Source organism: Erpetoichthys calabaricus, chromosome 14 (assembly GCF_900747795.2).
Source record: "Erpetoichthys calabaricus chromosome 14, fErpCal1.3, whole genome shotgun sequence".
Classification (NCBI taxonomy): domain Eukaryota; kingdom Metazoa; phylum Chordata; class Cladistia; order Polypteriformes; family Polypteridae; genus Erpetoichthys; species Erpetoichthys calabaricus.
In genome coordinates, this window is record NC_041407.2 from 67,555,017 (window position 1) to 67,575,869 (window position 20,853).

General features: G+C 37.2%; 1 protein-coding gene across 2 annotated transcripts in view; it reads right to left on the reverse strand.

Moving 5' to 3' along the window:
- The window catches only part of rspo1 (R-spondin 1), an 82,841-nt gene extending 72,850 nt beyond the window's left edge, over nt 1-9,991 (reverse strand). The window contains exon 1 of one of the 2 annotated variants that reach the window (XM_028819399.2): nt 9,569-9,991. The gene's annotated coding sequence lies outside the window, so the exon portion shown is untranslated. Of the gene's footprint in view, nt 1-8,928; nt 9,020-9,568 lie in introns of those variants that run through there. The other variant, XM_028819400.2, reaches the window with a different exon arrangement.
- Nucleotides 9,992-20,853: the final 10,862 nt, after the last annotated feature.

Here is a 20,853-nt window from a genome sequence, read left to right on the forward strand (position 1 = left end):
AGCGCCCGGATGAAACCCACGCAGACACACATGCAAACTCCATGCAGGGAGGACCCGGAAGCAAACCCAGGTCTCCTTACTGTGAGGCAGCAGTGCTACCACTGTGCCACCATGCTGCCATTTTGCTTTATGATTTAGTAATTTAAACTCAGTGTAGAGCGTCATACAAAAATTTACAGAATCAAAAATAATGTGTGTGTAGACTGTACCTAAAAATATGCATATCTAATGATAATAATTTGAACACCTCTGTTATACACCTATCTAATATTAACATTTGGACCCAAAAAACTGTTATTTTAAGGGCCTCTTATTTCCCACACGTATTTTTTCTTTAATAATTTAACATACTGTTCATTTTACTTCTGCACTACGTACTGTAAATTGATGCTCCACTTTGCTTGAGGGGAAACACTTCACAGTAACCCTTGTCATAATATCTTATATATTGCTTAAAGAAAAAGGAAAAAGGAAGTAGGTAATACCAAGGGTTGGAAACCTTGGGTTTCATAATGGAGGTGTGATAAAGCCAGAAAAATACAATATATACAATATAAAAAATACAATATATTTTAAAACTCTACTGAAGATGGACAGAGTAAAGAAATATTCACTCTGAAGTTAAGCATAATTAAACTTATTTTTATTTCCTCACTTAATCTCATTTCTTGATCCATTTTTTAAACTTTGTGTATTTCAGCTCAGGTTTACTTGGAGCTGATATCTACACTGGCTGCATTGGGCAGTATGCAACTCTGGATTGGGGCCACTATGTTACAAGGCACACTTGTTCACACTAGGCCAATATGAAGTCGACAGATAACTTAATGAACACCCTGTTGGCAGAGTGTCTAGTGCTGCTTCCATATGGATCTAGCTTTCTGGGTTCAAATCCATCTGTTGCCTGTGCGGAGTCTGCATGTTCTCCTTATCCTCTCACAGGTTTTCCTTTTAAACTCATAACCCTAAAAATGTGCATGTTAGATTAACTGGAGACTGCATATTACCCCATCTTTATGCCTTGCCATAATTAGCACCTCCTCAGCACTTCTACCTGCCTTGTGCCCAGTGATGCTGAGGACCTTATTTTAATTAAAGCATACAGTACATCTTTAGGATGTAGCAGAAAAACCAGAAAACCAATAAGCATACAGGCAATCTACAAACATTACATTAACAAGAATTAGGGTGCCTACAGTCTTATAGTATCTTAACTACACTAGCTACATACACACATACATTCAAAACTCTTATCTTCACATCTAAAGCAGTCCATAGCACTTTCCCTCATTACATCTGCAACCTTGTCAGTCCCGGTGTTCACTTGTACTCTCTCCATTCTGCTGGCTCTTTCACCCTGCAGCAACATTCCAAACATAAAGGAGAGAGGTTTTCCCTGCAGAGCTCCTCAGTTTTAGGAAGCCCTGCCAATAGCCATTACAAACATCCCGACTCTATACTATACTGTATGCCAGCCTAAAAATCTAACTACTGTACATCATTGAGATTTGCTGTCCTCTTAATTCAAATAATGTTTAATAACAAAAAAGAAAGACGTTGCAGCACATTAAATTTTACTAGATTCAGAAAGAGCTATAGACTTCAGCTAGCATATCAAACAGCAGAACAAACAGAACCAGAGTAATGCTACCTCACATCATGTCATCCCTAATCTGAAACATACCCATTTCATGCTCACTCTGCCTCCCCTAACCACTGTAACAATTCTATTTATAAAAATTCCATAAAGGGGCAATTATTTTTCTTTATGCCTTTAGGTTTCTTAGATTTATTTTCAGCTGGTAAGAAATTACCAGTTTAAAAAGTAGTGAGTGCTGCTTAGTACTAAAAGTAAAATCTGAATTTAAATCTACTTAGTTAAAACAAACAAAAAAGACACTACTTCTTGTACATCACATTATAGAACTTACTGGGAGAAATAATTATAAAAATGAATAAAAGTGACCATTTACACTGCGGTGGGTTGGCGCCCTGCCCAGGATTGGTTCCTGCCTTACACCCTGTGCTGGCTGGGATTGGCTCCAGCAGACCCCCGTGACCCTGTGTTCATATTCAACGGGTTGGAAAATGGATGGATGGGTGACCATTTACAATTAAAAATGGTGGCATGGTTATTGGCATTGTTGTTGCGTAGATTCATCAACCTAGGTCTGATCCCATTACTTGTCAAAGTCTGTGTAGAGCCGTCATGTTCTTCCCTTATCTGCTTAGGATTTTCAGTGGGCAAACTGGCTATCCTGTTATATCCACAAAACTGTGAGTTTTACGGTTAACGTAAATGACAGTTCAAAACTGGTCTTTGGTGACTTTGTGTCTGAGGGGATACTGCGATGGACTAACTCCTTGAGGTGTGTGGTTCCTGAATTCAGATGAATTCGGCTAGTTTAGGCACTGAGGTGCCCCAAGGCAACCCTCAATTGAATTAAGCAGGTCTACGAATCTTATGTTAAGTATCAGTGGTCTGTTCACAGACATAATAAAAACAAAACATGAACACACAGACCAATACAATAGTCTTTTTATCCCTGCCACCTCATTAGTTGCCTGTATAGTAATAGCATTGTTTTGTTTTAGGCATTAGTGACAGACTTTAGCACTGAATTTACAAGAAGGAAAGCATGAAAATAAAAATATGGCAGGTATTATTAAGTCAAAGTAACGTATTTAACTGAGGGTTCAATTAAATGCAAGTCTCTCAGATCAAATGGACATGATGCAAGTCCTTTGTATGAAACAGCTAATCACTACAAATAACGATAATGCAGTTTTCAAAGTAACATGCCCAAGTGGATTAATGTTTTATAATTTAACCTACAAATGACATGATTGATGTGAATATTCTTCTTTCAAGACTACTGCTATGTTAATGCATCCTGCTTTGAAAGCAGGTGAAACACACTGAAGAGGCTTTTGCCATATCTGACTCAGGGATAAATTATAGTACTGATCTGTCTCTAATGCCAGCTAAACATATCTCATGTTATTATGTTCTATTACTTTATTTCCCAAGTTTAATACCTCCTCCATTGTCTCATGGACCATAAAAATCAAAGGACAGTCATAAAAGTATAAATATAAACATACATTCATAACATTTGTCCTACTTGTTGTTCATATACCTGGGCAAAATGCTGAGCTTTTACAATCTTAATTAGATTTCATAACCTAAATAATTCCTCTTGTTTGTTGTAATTATTCTTCCATTTTAACAGTACATGAAAAAGTTGCTAAATTTAAGCAATTACTACTATTATTTTTTACAATTTCATAAAAAAAATTACCTGGAGAAACTGAAAAACAGAATTTGAAATTGGTGGCTGATTGATAGGTGCTACAGCCTCAGAATCACTCTTTCCTGTGGAGAGTTTGCATGATTTCTGTTGCTGAATAGGTTCCTGGATTTTACACCCAGATTCATAAAGATGTGTTTTACTTTACTGGATGATTGCAAAATGACCCCGGTATAAGTACAAGGCTGGATTCATGTATAAATGGGCTCCCTGTGATGAACTGGAACCCTGTCCAGGGCTGATTTCTGCCTTGCAGTCCTACATTTTATTAAGATGGGCTAGCTCCCATCCATGTTTGATTGCTGCCTAGAACTCTTGCATGTGGGATGCTATGAGCCCCTGAAGGCATTGATTGGATTAAATGGGCTCAGAAAATGGATAGAAGGGTGGATGGCTAATTTGGAGATCAGAAACTACTTCATGTAAAATTTGTGTCACTTTAAATTGATAATAATCTAATTTAATCTAATCTAATCTAAAAACAGCATCACAACCCATCACTAGCAAATATGCATAAGAAAAAGTAATAAAGAATGTAGCCAACACTCAGACATCGCTTCCATTAGCTTTTAAGCGTCACAATGAACCAAAGGCGAAGAGGCTAATTATAAATCCAGATTGCCAACTGCTGTTTTGCAATTCTGCAATTTTTTCACTGTCACCTTCACCAGCCATTACAGGAAAAAGGATTTTGATCAAAGGATTTGTTGATACTGCTGTAGGATCAATTGACAAACATTACTCTAGCAACAGTAATGTCATAAAATGCAGACACTGTGGCACCCTGTGATGTCTTAAAGCACTAGAAAACAGCCTTATAAACTTTCTCTTGTCACATTCTTTTAATCGCTACTTCCTGAAGACGGGGAAGCTACACTTTCACAGCTAATTATAGAAGCTGTAAGTTATTTGTTTATTGACTCTCGGCTACATAGAGGCTCCTTAAAGCTTGTCCTATCAAGCTTTAAGCTTTTTCAACATTTCAAAGATGCTTAAAAGATGCTTTTGACAAGCCTCCACTATTCTCTGTTTTAATTTTCCCATCTCTCTGATCAACAACCTCCACATACAAGGAAATAATATCTTCAAATGGCTTTTGTTTTACTGTAATGTCAATTGCTTGTAATAAAACACTGTGATAATACAAGCTTTACTTTTCAAAAATATTTAGTTTACATGCAGTATATTAGAAAACTGATATGCAAACTTACTGTTCAGATGAGATCGCATTTTAGCATACTCATTTCTCCAAATATGTGTACTCTGCTTTCAAACTGTGTGCTTACTCATTGTATTATAAATATAACTTTTAGCACAATTTTACAACACATATGCAAACAGATAATAAATATTCAGTAGACAAGCATGTACATAAATAGAGGTGAGACAGAGTAGGTGTAATAAATACTTGACTATTTGTAGACTGTATACAAGAACTCTGCTCCAACATAACTGACACTTTGAAAAAGTTATGTAGGTGAAGAATAGTTTATAAAAGTAAAACAGAATAATAGTTTGCTAAATCTTAAAAAGAAAAGGTAGAGAAGGTTTCCAAAAAGCAAAAAAGATAACACTGCTAATTAACATAACTCAGTTGAATCCATGTTTTTGACTAGCTCTTAACCTGTGTATTTGAATCAGTTAAACAATAAAGGCCTACAAAATAATAACCAGAGCCAGTTACTGACAGGTAAACTAGACTCTCGGCAGAAAATGATAACTTTCATACAAAAAGAATGTTTTACTGCCAAAAGACTCATTCACAATAAGACTGAAAACACTATCAAGAAAGCATGAATGATGAATTATTATATACTGACTACTCAAAGCTAAAGAGAGCATGTTAAAGTGAGATACTTAATTTCCTACTCCACTGTATTCGTTTACCTTTTTAGAAAAATTTTATGCAGCAAATATGATAATCTATTTATATAAATAGCAAATTAAATTGACAACTTCAAGCTCCAGACTGCCAAAACACACTTTTTCTATTTCATTATTAATAAAATAAAGACTTTAACAGTATTATGCAAGTCAACACATTAATGAAACACTCATAAATAACTTTTTACTCTGCTTTCTTTCTTAAAACAGGAAAACAATCCTTTGATTTTTGTTTTCATTTCATTTTATTTAACAGCCTTGTAAAATATTACACATCCGTTCAAAGTGATAAAGCCCACAATGCCTGATATCTTGCTATCCCCACATTTTGATACTGCGCAATTTACCATCCTCTACCTAAAATCATTTACTATAGAAGTATAAAAATCAAAAGAAATGTTGGATACCTTTAAGTATCAACATTATGCAGAAAGGTCTACGCAGCTTCAGAAATTCAATATCTAATTTACTAATTAATCAATAAAATACAGCAAAGTCACTAAGTTGCTTAGAACTTTACATGTTTAAACACTGGAAACACATCAATCATAATCAATTTTAAAATCTAAGAAATAACTTCCACTGCTGTATATTTTTACATATGTAACATCTGAGTCCCAAAACACAGAACAACATCTGTAAAGATAACTGTATATTTGTATTTGTTTTACAATACTCCATGTGTAAACAGAAATATCCATAAATTACCATTACTAGTAAATAAAACCTTGAATAATGTGAAAAAAGACCATCAGCAGTATGATCTTTTGAGATGCACTAAAATGAAAATGTCAGCAACAACTGCTAGATTGAAATATTATACTCCACTGATTTCAGGGCAATCGATGTTCAAAATTTTGAATAATAATGACGAGTTGCTTTTCATACTAATGACAAAAAATAGTAAAAAAATAGCCTAAAACCATTTACCAAATAACTCTGTTGCAATTGCTTAGAACCTAAAAAGTTACATCTCTTACCACAGCTGCAGAAATAAAAGGCAGCTAAAGTGCACTTTTCAAGGCAGTAATTTGTCTCCAGGAACGCTACTGCAGTCCAAATAACCTTATCTCACTCTTCAACTTGCCACAGTAATGCCATAATGAAAACTGTGAAACAAGAGAGTTTGGGCTTAAAATTCCCTCCCTTGTGAAAAAGACCTCAAGGGTCAACTTGTAATAATGGCATATTTGAATAAATATATACTCCCACAGTGTGATATGACATATGTGTACACATACACACACACTCAAGAATAACGAACAATGTTCTCCCTGTATAAGCTTCTACTCCTGGAACAGGCCAATCAATACCTGTATATATAATCATAATTATATATAAATACATCATACACTCAAACAAGCACATTCAAACTCAATCATTTCCAATATTTTGCACATTAAAACTTAAAAATCATGGTGTGTTCTAAAGAAAGAATAAGAAAAAGCCTGAAATTAAAATATAACAGTTTGGTAAAATATTAAATCCAGGCTATATTTGGGAGCATTATTGTTTCTGTACTCGTATTCAGTTATTTAAATCTCAAATAAACAAATAAAGATACTGTATTTACTTTGCTAGTTTCTAAGAGACGTCTGACTGCGGGCATATTGCTCCCTAGTGGAATGAATTGAAATTGACAAATATGTCACTACGCAGCTTTGGGATTGAAACTGTGTAATGAGAACAGCATTCCAAATGTATTGATACTATTACACAAATTAGAATACTGTCATTTCAAGAAATGGCATACTACCAAAACTATGAGCCCGTTTACTTATCAGTGTTCGCCGATGAATCTCCGAATTGGAATGCTACAAAATCGGCGTTAATATCCACAATGATTATGCATGATTTTCTTATTTAGATCGTAAAATTTTAGTCAGCCAGTGCTCCCAATCTCTCTTTTTCCAATACAGTGGTACAAATGCTGTTACAGAAATTGTACATTTTTAAAGTAAAACAAGCGACGACTTTTTTCTTAACTCGGACAGATTCTTAATATCACTTTAGTTATGAGGACAATCAGATTTCTGCAGGTGTCCCCATAGGTAGAAAGATGAATATGGTAACTGTTTGCCTGCAGACATCACTTTTGAGAGCAGCAGTTTCCACCTACTCCTTAATCACTTTCAAACTCGCTTACCCAGTTCTGTAGAGCCAATGGCAATGGTCGACGACACTGGGCTCACGGCCCGCGGTATACTACGGGGGACACTCAACAAATCACACACACATTTCTAGTCAACATTATTGTCTTTGGGATGAGGACGGAACTCCCCAAATGTACCAAAGCCGCACCAACTGTGAAGCCTCTAAAGCGGAAAGGCAGCAATAGTTAATGAACAGGTTCAATAACAGTTAGATCCGGTAATAATTTTAAGTCTCCTGTAATATTACAAAATCTCAGTAAGTTCACTTTCACTTTTATGGTCCCAAAATGACCATAACTTATACGACCATTTTGGACCTTCGTGTGACGGAGCAGCGACCAAATGAAATTTTTAAAGTATGTTGAAATACTAAGAATTCTGTAATCTTTTTTTAAAAATACAGTGAGTAAATTAATGATATGGTTCGTTTTTTTTTCTTTAGCTTTAAGAATCGATTTCCTTTTGGGTTTACCTACAATAGTGTTACGATATATACACTTCATTAAAGAATCTACCAACAGGAATGTGCGTAAATCTTCATGATCCACAACCCCGTCATTTTTGCACAGTCATGAATAACGTGATTACAGCTGCCAAGTGACTGGGTAATAACACCTACCGAGATTCACAAAATATAGAACACCGTAATGACTTCGTAAATAATTCGATGTATGTCTTTGTTTGATAATAATCAGAAAATGTGTAATACCTGAAAATCTCCCAGACCATTTTCTGAGCTCTTATTTCATAGAGGGAGACTCATTGCGAGTTATTATACAGGCACCGTCCGGCGTAATGTTGGAACAAACCCCGAACAAAATACACACATATTGTATACACCCACAATTCCTCTTACCATTACGCTGCCGCCTGGAGAACCGGGGCCTGTCACACAGTATCGGGCACAGGAGGCAACACTATTCGCTACAATTGGCCCATTACCCCGACTCGTAATGGGACAATTTAGACACGGAGGAAGAGTCCACGGTGTCTATGATCACGGCGTGATTTCTTATACAACTGCTGCAACTATTGCTTGTTTAAAGTTACGCTGCAAAGCAAGTAAAGTACGAGAACGAAAGATTTCCAGTTATTGTAAAGAGATTCATAATATTGGGCGTTGAGAAACTAACAAAACATGCTTTTTGAAAAGCAGGTTTTAAAATATTTTCCAGCTTAGACTGAGTTCCATTTCAGATGGTGTAAGCTGCCAGATGTTTTACAAATGACAGGCCAATGCACGCACCAAATAAAGATGCACAAGCATCTTTTGAATGATGACAATGTCGATTTGCTTTCTGCTTCCACATGGTGTCAGAACTAAACAGTAGCAACACATGTCATAATTTTCCATCACCCCACAAATTCAGGTTTCACTGCCTTTCTCAGCAGGGAGCCCACAATATGGTAACAATTTACATATTAAAGTATCCGACTCGCAAAAAAAAATGTTAATTGACACTGTTAGTTTTAAATATCTTCTCAAATGTAAATTGTTTCGGAATTACATTGCAAGTGCGAAATTTTTGGTTAAGTTTTGGGCAAAAGGTGGAAATATCAAGAAATTAAGACGCACGTACCATGCATGCCCTTCACCGCAGCATCCCACTTCAGACTCAATAGGTTAGCAGAAGATTGTCTTAACTCCACGGTGCCAAACATGAAATAATAGTAATAACGTGTTTCCAGATTTATTAAGCAATTCTGCACTCTTGCCTCAAAACGCCTCCGCTTCAGTTCCCGAAACGCGTTTAAAACAAGGGGTGGGAGTTACAAATTACTTTCAGATAAACATGTCTTCAGGCTTTATTAAAAGCAACCTAACGTGATGCTCCAAACAGAAAACAGCTTGGAAAAAAGTTTCTTTTTTGGCAGCGAGGAAAATGTAGCGTCTATGTTTTCCTTAAAGAAAATTAATCTCTGTCAAAGCGCACTTAATTTTAATTACCCCTGACAGTGTTTAAAAGAAGGTGTGAAACACTTTTCGAAATACACTGCATTAAAATAGAAAACAGCCTTACCGTGCAAACGCGGCAACCTGTCTACTCTTTAATAAATACACACGCCGAGCTTGGAATGCATCAGTTTTAAATACCTGCTATTTGTCACTCCCAAACACTTATTTGCGTATTTACAAGTTAGAATAAAGTACAAAAGAGAAGTCTCCCCTCTTTTAAAATAAGATGCGAATGTAAAAAGAAATAAATCATAAAATCCTACCTGTTAATTTGCCGCTGGGCATTGAAAATGCATCACCTGTAGCTTTTATCACAGAAAATAATAATAATTCCCGTTCGTTACTGGTCTAAAGTTTTTATATATAATTTCCAAAATTACCAAGCGGGAAAATGAAAATGTACATTAAAGTATAAAGTTTGAATATCTGGATATGCCAGTCGCTCCGCGAGGAGCTCGAGAGAAAAGCGTCTCTGGCTGATTGTGGAGAATATCAGAGGAACTATCCTCTTCCTTTTCTGCGGCTAACGAGACATTATTTATACGCGAAATGTCTACAGTTGTTTCGGAGTAATTTCCACATAAATCCAGTTTCAGAGCAGGAAAACATCCAACTTTGAGCAGGTTAGCCCAACCTTGAGAAATATTACATCCTTCGTTGGGCAAGCCATCTAGCAGCATTCGGCGATCGCGTGCCGGCAGTCAATCCCACCTCCGCGCTAACTGGAAAAACCCGGAGTAGACTTTATTACAGAGGAGTCCCCGCGCGCGCCACCCTAGCAATGTGGTGCACGTGCCTGTCGTGCATCTTCTAACGAACAATGAAGACCGAAACAAAGAGATGCGAGGAATAAGGAGTTGAATTTCGTAATAGAGTCACAGTGTTTCTTCCATCTTATTTCGATCGTTTTGGTGTTGTGACTTTGTCGTTAAAGGAAATATATGAGGAAGATTACGAACCTGCCGTTTGTATAGAAAGTTTGGGAAGGCAGCAAACCAACAGATGGATATCGTTCAACACGTTATAGCTAAAGGGCCGTTTAAAGGGCTCATCCTGCAAATTTATCAAACGCTGCGTTAGAAAAAGTCGTTTACCTTTCTACTGGACTGTTTTTGAATCCTTTATTTGAAAAAATATACCTGGGTTGTTTTTAAGGTTCTGTTGTAGGAATCGTTTAAGTCTCAGCTTGTGTAAATTTGTAATAGGAAAATGTAAGGTTAGTACAAAGAAAGCCCCGCTTTCAAATAAAATGTGCTAATATGCATAAATGATTTTGTATGAGATAAAATGCATGTTGTGTGCCCTGTCCAAAACCTAACAGACTCAAAACCACTTAGTTCAGAGCCAGCCCCTGTTCAAGCAGTTATGGGTATTTGGGGCAAGACAGGAAACAACATGGACAGGATGGCACTCCTTCCATGGGCCCACACGCCCAAACAGGGTCAATGTGGAATCATCAATTAGCCTAAATCAAAAGACTTTCAGAATGTGGGTGGAACACTCAAATACCTGGAGGAAAAGTTTTAGAAGATTAAATATACTTTATTAATTCCAAATGGTACAGCAATAATGTAGAATATGCAAGTATCTACTCAAAGTATACTATATAAACAATAAATTGAAAAAATATAATACAATAAATATTATGCTAAAATAACTCTAGTAACTTGAGTCTGTTTTCCTATGTTTTCTGGCTGGATTGAAAGATGGGACATTAGTAAAAAGTGTTCATCTGCCTAGCGACCAAAGGCAGAAAAGATCCCCAGAGGCACATCTTACTGCATCTATGGCTAAAGGTACTCCAAGAAAAGCACCCACTGGAGGGAAGGAGTAGAATTGCTCTTGATGGCATCCTCTTTCCCCAATAGTCTCTAGAGTGTCCAGGGGTCAAGTCCTGTGATGGATCTGGCGTTTCTGATAAGTTTTTCATGCGTTTGCAATCTCCTGAACTCAGATTGCTTCCCAGGAGACCACAGCATTAAAACAATACCCAGGCTGCAAGTGATTGTAGTTAAAGTAGCTTGCTGCACATATCAAATGACCTGAGTCTCTTTAAAAGTAGAATCTGCTTTGGCCCTTCTCATACAGCACCACCAGTCTGTTGTCAGACCAGTCCATTTTGCTGTTTATATGGACCCCAAGGTACTTATAGCTCAGCACCATTTCCATTTCCTACCCCTGGGTGATGACTAGTTTCAGGAGCTCCTTGATACAATAGACGTCCACCACCAACTCTTTTATCGTGTTGATGTTGAGCTGCAGGTGGTTCTCCCTGCACCATAAGACAAAGTCCTCTATCAGTCTTCTCTGCTCTATTCTGCAACCTATGATGGAGAAGCCACCTGAAAATTTCTGTAGATGGCAAGAGCTTGTATTATGCTGGAAGTCAACTTTTTAGAGGGGAAACAAGAAGGGGTGACAGGATGGCTTCCTGAGGCGTGCCCCAGTATTACACACTACCATCTCTGACACACAGCCCTTGAGCCTCACAAACTGATGTCTTTTTGTCAAGTAAATCATGTTCTAAGAGACTGTGGATGCATCAAGATGCACAGCCCTTAGCTTGTTCTCTAGTCTGTGAGCCACGATGGTGTAAAAGGTGCTCAAGAAACTAAAGAAAATGATATTGACTATGGTGCCAGCTTTGTCCAGGTAGGAGTAGGCCTTGTGGAGCACCTAAATCAGGGCATCCTTCACACTTATATGTGCCTAGTGGGCAAACTGCAAAGTATCAAGAGCTGTTTCAGGAAAGACCTCTGTAAGGTCTGCATAATGTGTGAAGTGAAAGCAACTGTTCTAAAGTCCTTGGGGGCCCTGGAATGCATTTTCTTTGGCACTGGGGCCATCAAGATGTTATTTTGTAGCACATCTCGAGAATTCTGAATGTAAAAGCGTACATCTTTTCTAAATGCTTATATTTTATTTGTTGTACAAAATCGCACAAGCCAAGCTTGCACTCGCTAATATTAAACCTATATGTCAAATGTTCAGTATAAAGTTATGTTGCAAGAATCCAGCCTATATGGCAAATGTTCAGTTCAAATGGCACATGTTCAATGTAAATGGTTAATGTAAACTTTATGTGCCAATATCCAGACGTTATAACAAATATCCAACTTCAATGGCAAATGTTTCACTAACAGTATATGGCAAATATGCTCCTTAATTTAAACCTTCATGTCCAGCTTATAAGGCAATGTCAAATTTATGTGGGAAATGTTCAGTGAAATTATAAATGTCAAGCTAATATTGCGCATATCCATCTTATGTCAAAAGAATTCAGCTTAAATGCCAATGTGAGTCTTATATAAGTGTTCAGTTTTTTAAATACACAGTTGATGTAGTAAGATGAGCAGTGACGGGGTGGACAGCAAAGCAAGGAAGAAGGCTACAGCTTCAGCAGGGCTATGCTAGGCACAGTTGTGGTTCAGCAGAGCAGCAGGTAGTATAATTGAGTGCAACAGAAAGGAAGTAAAGATGGCATCACGTTACACAACTTCTAATCTGAGAATATGTCATACCTGATGACTGCATTTGCTTATCTCATCATCTGATGATGCCCAGCTACCTGAACAGGTATCATGGTGGATAACAAATCAGATGACTCTGTGATGACTTTCCAACATAGTTTCACAATTCCAGAATAGCTTGAGTGTGCCCCTTTTTCTGACAGCCAATAAAGTGTTGCCAGACAGAGTTGGTGCTTGTACAAGTGCTTTCCAAGTACAGTGATTTCAACCGCAATCTCAGCCCTTTTTTCTTTTTTCCATTTTGTCATGGCATGCCAAACACAAGACTTTACAGACAAGCTTCTGTTCCATTTACGAGGTGCAGAACACCCGTGTTTCTTATTCCTCTTAGCAGCAGTATGTGCAAGTGAGTGTTCATTGGTGGTCAGCTCTCGCATTCACACAACTTAAGACATGACTTGCCAGCGTGCGTTGTATACTGATTGGATAGGACTGAGTCACTGGCTACACAGCTGGCGGAAACGCTTACAAGAATGTGCCGCCAATGCCTCCAACTCAGTAAGATTGTTCGAATGATGTTTGCGACTGACAATTGCTGGAAAAATTGTCTAATGTCACAGAGCCTAATATGTTTATGCTTTGCTTTCACTTTAGCACACTTATTACAGCTTTGAGCCTAGAATGTAAATATTACACAGAACAAAGGACATGTAAAGTGAGTGTTTAAACACAGCACACAGTGAAACAAACCTTTAAGTATTATCTTATCATCTGCATGAAAGCAGTACATAATTCCATGAGAACAAAGTACCATAGCTTTGCTGAGATGTTCCCATGTTAGCAAATAATCCATATACTAAGAATGAAAACAACCAAGACAAAAAATTTCCAAAAACTGAACACAAACAAATAAGAAAATGCATGCATGGCATAACATTCAAGTTCATTTGAAGACTTGGTTAGCTGGTTTGAAAACTGAAACATTTAAAAATTTCTACTCACTTCATCAAGAGGTTTTTGTCAAAATTTTGTTTATTTCACATTTTTGCAGCAGTAAATCATATTCAAAAATAACTATGGTAATTAAATGTACTGTAGTTACATGCATTAACAGTGTACATAAAATGTTTTTAATACCCTTTAACAAAACATCTGTTCACAAACAGCAGATTTCATCTCTAGTGAGAAAAAGATTCATGTGCTATTGTTGGTTGCTGGTTGTGGAGGGTCTTAAACATAACATTTTTCAGAATACCCCTTGATTTAAAATCTGTGCTGAGTCTCAAGCTAAAATTGCTGACTGCACACAGACAAGTTTGGTAGTGAATAATTGTGGTACTTTGCTAATTTACATTGTAAGGGAAATATTGAATCACTATAATCTTTGGATAATGCATCCTTGAGGTTGTTTTAAGTGTATAAAAATATTGAGCACATGTGTAATCACTCTAGCATAAAATGGCACAGAGTTATCTTTCATACCTTTCTTTGTATATAAGTTTACTTGCTTGAACACCATGTCACTTACCCCATTCTGATTTCAAGGAGCTGAAAAGTGAGTTGCTGTGACTGAGATATTCATGAGACGCCACCGAGCCACAGAAATATGAGCATGGAAAGGAGCAGAGGCAGAACCTAGACTGAGAGCATGCAATGAGACCTACCCCTGCATTCCGACACAGAAGGAAATGGTACTTACCTTGTATGGTGATTAATCAGTAAAAATGACTACTATATTGGCTAAGTAATTATTAAATTAAATTAATGAATAAATACATATCTTATATTGTACCTTTTTCATGTTCTGATGCCTGGTCATTTAACACTCCTTAAAATCTGACACCCTCCTAGCCCATGTCCTGCAACAAGGTCTACTTGCTTCATGACTGCAGGCGTTTCACTGTTGTGCTGTGAGGGGCATCTATTGAATGAGCTAAAGAAAAAATATAAAAATATACTGCTGTTAAGGAAAAATTGAAACAGTAAACTAATTTGTAGTTGGAGTGGCACACAATGTTTTTCTGCTTTAAGATAGACGAAGTTCAATTTCCCCAATGCTTTTTAATGGGAGATTCTGAAAATGATCTTAACAAAAATGTTTTTCTTGAAGAATAAGTACACTAAAGTTAACAAAAGTGGTCCACTGGAAGGATTGCTTTATGTAGACAGACAGACAGACATGGCCATCGCAGTAGGTGCTTAGATTAGATTTGATTAGATGAACTTTATTAATCCAATGGAGAAATTCAGATGCATACAGCAGCAGAAACATAAAAACAAAGATACAGACTCTCAGGACAGATAATACAGCCAATCAATCGATCGATCAATCACTCAATACTCATAACTAAATAAAATAAACTTAACAAGTAGCCTACATTGGGTAGATCCATTGAATTGGATGTTGTAGTGGAGTGAACCTGTGGGTAAAAGTTTTCTAAGAGAACACCTCCTGCAGACGATGGAGAGGATTTTTCATGATGGCATCCAATTTTGCCATCGTTCTCTCAAGTGTGTCCTGGGTTCGCCCTGTCATGGAGCAGGCTTCCCTGATAAGTTTGTTAAGGCTGTATTTTGAGCTCAGGCTGCTTCACCAGGAAACTGTAGCGCAGAACATCACAGTGGCTACTATGGACTGCTAGAACATTTCCAGTAGCTCACTGCATACATCAAATGATGTGAATCACCTTAGCAAGTACAGGCTGGTCCAGTTTGTGGTTTATGTGAACCCCAAGGTATCTGTAGCTCTGCACAACTTCCATGTCCTTTCCCTGAATGGTGACTGGTCTCAGAGACTACTTGGCATGCCAGGAGTCCACCTCCAGCTCTTTTATGTGGCTAATGTTGAGTTGCAGGTTGTTGTCAATGCACCACAAGAGGAAATCAAGGTGTTGCATTGCATCCAATCGCACCTAAAGAGGAGTTTTTATTGGAAAAAAATATTTGAAAATGTTATGGGCATTATCCTACACTCCCTTGTGAGGCCCTGGACCAGACCCAGCAGCACTGCATACCTCATAAACCTAGCCTGTATGCCAGAGTATGAGCTGAGAAAAAATAAGCTTGTTTGGGATGCCATTTTTTTTTTTCACATTAAAACATTACCTAATAGGCAATTTTAGTCTGCTTTTAAATTACATTAGTATAGCACAAAGCTCCTTTATTAAGGAAGAACATTGAGCCATACACCTTATTGCATATGGAGAAAAAAGAATAAGAGCAAGAAGCAAAGAGACAACTGAAAATGATTTATCCTGACATTACTGGGTTGGATGGCTTTTACATGGGTTTTATAGGACTTTAGGCTATTTGTAGCTCAATAAATCTCACCAAATTGACTTCAACTGCTTGCAGAGATAGAGAACTAAAGGAATAAACCTACTTCTAGAGTAAAACATTTTGTGGGCTATTTTTACTTTGATAATCTGGCAAGCCTCCTAAAGAGGCTGTCCTAGTCTGCTTAATATGGGAGGCATTTTGAGAGAAGTTTACTCATGATAGAAACCTGGATTCATACTTACACATTTTCATTTTTTGCAGACCAAAACAATATTTTGAATTTCCATGTGCAAATAGTTTTCATGTATAGTCTCTTACCCTCACTTATCCTGAAACAAACAAACAGGCAAAGAAACTGGATGGATAGATCATTGAGAAGTTTTCACCCAGGATTACAGCTTAATTAATTAATAGTAATATGACCTGAGGTTAGAATAAGGTCACTGTCCCTCTTGCATGTCGCAATAGGTGAATAAAGAATGTTATAGTCAGGAAAGAAATCTAGCTTTAAAAATTTCTGTTCTGATATTCACTTGATGATGTGAGGTACAAAGCATATGCAGCCCATAATACCCCATGGACATTTTTACCTGCCTTTGTCAAACAAACTATTGGGGAACATGAGTAAACCACTGCATGAAGGATACTCAGTTTATGATGACACTCTGGGGGAAGATGGTTTTGTGGCAGGTGAAATGAAAGTGATGTAGTGAATAAAAGGTGTGAAGGAGTAATTGTCAACGATAGCAAATTGGAACATTGGGACTATGGTGGGAAAATCAGATGAAGTTTTAGAAGTTCTAAATAGAAGTAGGATAGATGGGTGCCACATACAAGAGTCAAGATGGAAAGTGAAGATGCAAGATTGTTTAGTTGAAGTAGTAGAAGGTACAAGATGTTCTGGCAGGAAAACAGTGATGACAGTGCTCAGGTTGGTGTACTTGTGTTAGAAAAATGGCCAGACAGCGTGGTGTAGGTAAAAAGGGTGAGAGGATGTTTGAGTTGGATGTTGGCAGTGCAATGGAAATGGCTGTATACAACAACAACAACATTTATTTATATAGCACATTTGCATACAAAAATGTAGCTCAGAGTGCTTTACATAATGAAGAAAAGAAAAATAAAAGACAAAGTAAGAATTAAAATAAGACAACATTAATTAACATAGAATAAGAGTAAGGTCCGATGGCCAGGGAGGACAGAAAAAACAAAGAAAAACTCCAGATGGCTGGAGAAAAAAATAAAATCTGCAGGGGTTCCAGCCCATGAGACCGCTCAGTTTCCTCTGGGCATTCTACCTCACATAAATGAAACAGTCCCCTTTGTATTTAGGGTTCTCATGGAAGGACTTGATGATGATGGTCATGCAGACTTCTGGCTTTTAATCCATCAATGTTGGAACATCACGGTGATTTGAGTAGATGGTGGTGGCGTAGGCCACCACCACAAAGAAAACAGAAAAAGAAACAGAAGAGAGAGTAGGAGTTAGTACGGATTTTAGAGCCACCATGAATAGTTATGATAATTAATTGAGTATACAGAGTATCAGGATTAAATTTAAGTGAAGTTATGAGAAGGCCATGTTAAAGTAATGAGTTTTCAGCAGTTTTTTAAAGTGCTCCACTGTATTAGCCTGGTGAATTCCTATTGGCAGGCTATCCAGATTTTAGGTGCATAACAGCAGAAGGCCGCCTCACCACTTCTTTTAAGTTTTGCTCTTGGAATTCTAAGGAGACATTCATTTGAGGATCTAAGGTTACGATTTGGAATATAGGGTGTCAGACATTCCGATATATAAGACGGAGAGAGATTATTTAAGGCTTTATAAGCTATAAGCAGAATTTTAAAGTCAATTCTGAATGACACAGGTAACTAGTGTAGTGACATCAAAACTGGAGAAATGTGCTCGGATTTTCTTTTCCTAGTTAGGATTCTAGCAGCTGCATTCTTCACTAGTTGCAAACGATTTATGTCTTTTTTGGGTAGTCCTGAGAGGATCTCGTTACAGTAATCTAGTCGACTGAAAACAAAAGCGTGAACTAATTTTCTCAGCATCTTTCAATGATATAAGAGGTCTAACTTTTACTATGTTTCTTAAGTGAAACAATGCTGTCCTAGTAGTCTGATGAATATGCGATTTAAAATTCAGGTTACAGTCAACAGTTACCCCTAAGTTTTTTACCTCCATCTTGACTTTTAATCGTAATGCATCGAGTTTATTTCTGATAACCTCATTGTATGCATTATTGCCACTCACTAAAATTTCAGTTTTCCTCTTTATTTAGCTTGAGAAAATTACTATTCATCTGTTCAGAAATACAAGTAAGACATTATGTTAGTGAATCAAGAGAATCGGGGTCATCAGGTGCTATTGATAAATACAGCTGTGTGTCATCAGCATAGCTGTGGTAGCTCACATTGTGCCCCGAGATAATCTGACCTAACGGAAGCATGTAGAATGAGAAGAGCAGTGCACCCAGGATAGAGCCTTGTGGAAACACCATATAGAATATCATGTGTCTTTGAGTTATAATTACCACAACTAACAAAGAATTTTCTCCCTGCCAGATAGGATTCAAATCAATTTAAGACACTGCCAGAGAGGTCCACCCATTGACTAAGGCGATTTCTAAGAATATTGTGATCAATGGTGTCAAATGCGGCACTCAGATCTAGGAGGATGAGAACAGATAAATGGCCTCTGTCTGCATTTACCCGCAAGTCATTTACTACTTTAACGAGTGCAGTTTCTGTGCTATGATTTGTTCTAAAACCTGACTGAAATTTATCAAGAATGGCATGTTTATTGAGGTGGTCATTTAACTGCATAATGACTGCCTTCTCTAGAATTTTACTTAAGAAAGGCAGGTTAGAGATGGGTCTAAAATTTTCAAAAACAGAGGGGTCAAGATTGATCTTCATGAGTAGGGGTTTAACTACAGCAGTCTTAAGACAGTCTGGGAAGACCCCCGTATCTAATGACGAATTTACTATGTCAAGAATACTATCAATTAGCACTCCCGATACTTCTTTGAAAAAACTTGTTGGTACTGGGTCAAGGACTCAGGTGGAGGGTTTCAGTTGAGAAATTATGCTATGCAAATCAGGTAAATCTATCCTGGTGAAAGAATTTAATTTGTTTATAACGGAATACTGGGGCTTAGGAGGATCCGCAGTGTTGGCGAGATATACTATGTTATTTCTAATATCATTAATTTTTTGATTGAAAAATACAGCAATAGCCTCACAGGTTTTACTGGAAGTATTTTGGAGGCATTCCTTTGCGTTACCTGTGTTTAGCAGACGATCAATCGTAGAGAATAAGACTCTGGGATTACTAGCATTGTTATTTATAATCTTAGAGAAATAGCAGCACCTCTCAAGACGGACTGTGTTATTGTATTCTGTTATTTTAACCTTCAATATTTAATAGTGGATAGTTAGTTTAGTTTTCCTCCATTTATGCTCAGCTCTACGGCATGTTCTCTTTAAATCGGACACTCTTTGGGTCTTCCATGGTATAAAAATGCTAGATTTTTTAACTGTCTTTTCAGGTGCAACTATGTCAACAGCAGCTCTCACTTTAGAGTTAAATCTTTCCACCTTACAATGTTTACAAAGTAGGAAAACAAGTTTATGACATAAAAATATGATGGTGTAAGGAGCACAATGGACTGTTTCTTGGTGAGAGGATTTGAGCAGTTCATGGAGAAAAAGGTTGTGTGTCATATCCTCATTTAATTTAGGATATCTTTTAATCAGACATGAGTAACAGTAAGAGGAAGTTTTTTTTCCCAAGGATGAAGATTTGGAAGTTGATGGAGAATTGCATGACAAGTTAATTTGCCAAAACAATGGTTCAGAGAGTGAATTAGGTCTTCAGAGTAATCAGGTGTGAATGGAAAATGAGAAACAATGAAGAATGTCCGATTGAAAACAATAAGAGTATATGACTACATCCACACTACTGGCATTTTTAAGTAAAAACAATGTCCACCCACACTTTTGTTTTTACATTGTTTATAAAAGTATCTTCTTCCATACTAACATGACCAAAAACTCATATGACATAGACATTCTCCTATGCTGGGATATGCACATCAAAGAAACAAATCCTTTAAAACAGCAAGTACTGTGGAAAGCAACCTCTCTATGTCCACTGTGTTGACATTTAGTTTTCTTCTATGCAGGGTGACCAATCATGGAATGAGACGTTGCAAAGAGCAAGATCGATTCAGGGAAAGGTCATGTAATAAGAATGAACAAATCAGAGTGCAATTAGAGTCAATATTTTCAAAGGTCTATGCTTTCACCCATTTACAATGTTAAGTCAGAGTTTTCAGAAGTATAAGGCTCTGGAGAGCATTATCAAAGTTGCTGTGGATTAAAGATGATTGGGAAGTGTGGATAAAAGGTGAGAATGGAGACTAATGCTTGCATTCTTAAATGAAAAACAGCTGGACAATGGAACCACCGAGGCACAGGGAAATATGACGGAGGAATAGCTGAGGTAGAGATGGCAGCTAAATAAAAGAATAGATGCTATTGGAATTTGCAGGAAACAAAGACAGAAGGTGAAAGAATGATCTATAAGGATGTAACACAAATTGCTTGGAAAGCAGTTAGGAGGACACAAGAAGATAAGAGATAGTAGTTTGCAAGTGAGCTGCAGAATGAAGAAAGGAAAAGAAATAAGTTTAGAATTGTAAACCAGATGTGAAAAGAAAGATGGGAGGTAGTAGTTGTGAACTGCTTGAAGAAAACTGTTGGGAACATTGTGATTAATGGGGTTAAAGTAC